Source organism: Crocuta crocuta, unplaced genomic scaffold, assembly GCF_008692635.1.
Source record: "Crocuta crocuta isolate KB4526 unplaced genomic scaffold, BGI_CrCroc_1.0 scaffold1161, whole genome shotgun sequence".
NCBI classification, from domain to species: Eukaryota; Metazoa; Chordata; class Mammalia; order Carnivora; family Hyaenidae; genus Crocuta; species Crocuta crocuta.
Genome location: NW_027531894.1, coordinates 361,674 through 363,246, shown reverse-complemented (window position 1 = coordinate 363,246; position 1,573 = coordinate 361,674). Strand labels below are relative to the sequence as shown.

The following is a 1,573-nucleotide window of genomic DNA, read 5'->3' as shown; positions in this document are numbered from 1 at the left end:
ACTGGGGCGGGCCCCGCAGCCCGGCCCACCCAGCTCCCCCAGCCCAGACGTTCCGGCGCGGCAGAAGCCCGCCGTGTGGCCCAAGGGTGTTGAGCTGAAACCCCCCCCACCCCAAACACAAACATGCACGTCCCGTCTCCCTTCAAGACTTTGAAAAAGACATGTCTTAACATCTTTTCAAATTTCGGAGTAACGTATAAACACACAGAAAACGCTGCCCTACACGTGAGGCCCAAGCCCGCTTTGCTCAGACGGCACCCCTCCCAGCCCGTGTCCCCTCCCGTGCCGGCTCCGTGCTGTTCTCTGGGAGCTCACCCCACTGCAGGCTGTGACCTTGGGGGGCGCCTTCGGGGACCATCCCCGCCCGTATCACAGCCGACCCCACGGGCCGTGACCGTGTCCGGTTGGAGGTCCGCGCACTGCGCCGCTGCTTGCGCCTGACGCGCACAGACACGAGGTGAAGGTGCCTAAATGGAAGCGGGTGGCGGCGTCCCTCTCGGGCGCGGACACTGCAAACCCCCCGGGTGTCCGGCCTGCATTTCCCTGGTCCTCGAGGGGATCCTTCCCACGGTGCTTCCTTTTGTTCGGGCGCCGCCACGCGCGGAGGCGGAGGTGAACCTCGCCAGGCCACGCCAGGGCCTTCGGGGCGACGCTCCCCGCTGAGGGAGGTGGGTGCTGTCCGCTCAGAGACCCACTTTGCGGGGACTGACAAGTGGCCTGTTGGCGTCCCACCCCGCCGCCCCCGCTTGATGGCGTCTCGCCTCTGCCTCCGGCTCCCTCCCAGCCCAGGGGGTGCCCGTGGCGTCCGGAGCCCTACCCTCCGGATCCCGACCCGGGTTGGCTGCTGCCCCGCCCCCGCCGCCCTGCCCTGGCAACTGTTGCTAAAGGGGCGTGGCTCGACCTGCAGCCGCTGCCCGCGGCCTCATGAATATTTGAGTATTCAAATGATGCCCCGGCCCGGTTGCCATGGCGCCCAGGGCCCGCAACCCCGCCACCGGAAGAACGACCCACACCGATCGGAGCGAGCGCCCCGCGGCGGAGGGCGCCCAGGGCGGTGGCACCCAGACCAACCTCTCAGGTGAGAGCCACGCACGCGTTTGGGCCCGGGGCCACAGGCCTCGCTGTCTCCCCGGTGCCTCGGGGGAGACAGGCCGAGGAAGGGGCCCTAGGATGAAGCAGCAAGGCCAGTGGGGAACTCAGCGGTACCCCCAGGTGTCAAATTTGGTCCTCCAGAGCCCCTGCTCAAAACCGATAGCCGGCTCCCAAGGACTCCCAGTCACCGGGATAGGAGGGGCCCCAAGCCCTGCCTCTGGGGAAGATTGGGAGGCAGGGACCCAGACTCTGCCTTTGGCAGTTTCCTTGGTGGGGACCCGTCTGAGGCCAGGACCTGCCGTCAGAGCTCCTCCCTGTGTGGTGAAGGCCTGGAGGGTGCAGGGGACCCAGAGAGCTGATGAGCCAGGCCAGGGGCTGGCACTAGCCTGGGCTGTGAGGACAGACAGCCCCCTTGGTTTCCAACTTGGGAGGTTTGTGGGGCCCACAGAGGGGCAGGGCGGGGGGGGGGGGGGGGGGGGGG

General features: G+C 68.0%; 1 protein-coding gene across 1 annotated transcript in view; it reads left to right on the top strand.

Moving 5' to 3' along the window:
• Nucleotides 1–1,012: 1,012 nt before the first annotated feature.
• Nucleotides 1,013–1,573, top strand: part of LRRC56 (leucine rich repeat containing 56) — a 17,982-nt gene continuing 17,421 nt past the window's right edge. Inside the window, 1 exon segment of the mRNA XM_077773370.1 lies at nucleotides 1,013–1,078. The gene's annotated coding sequence lies outside the window, so the exon portion shown is untranslated.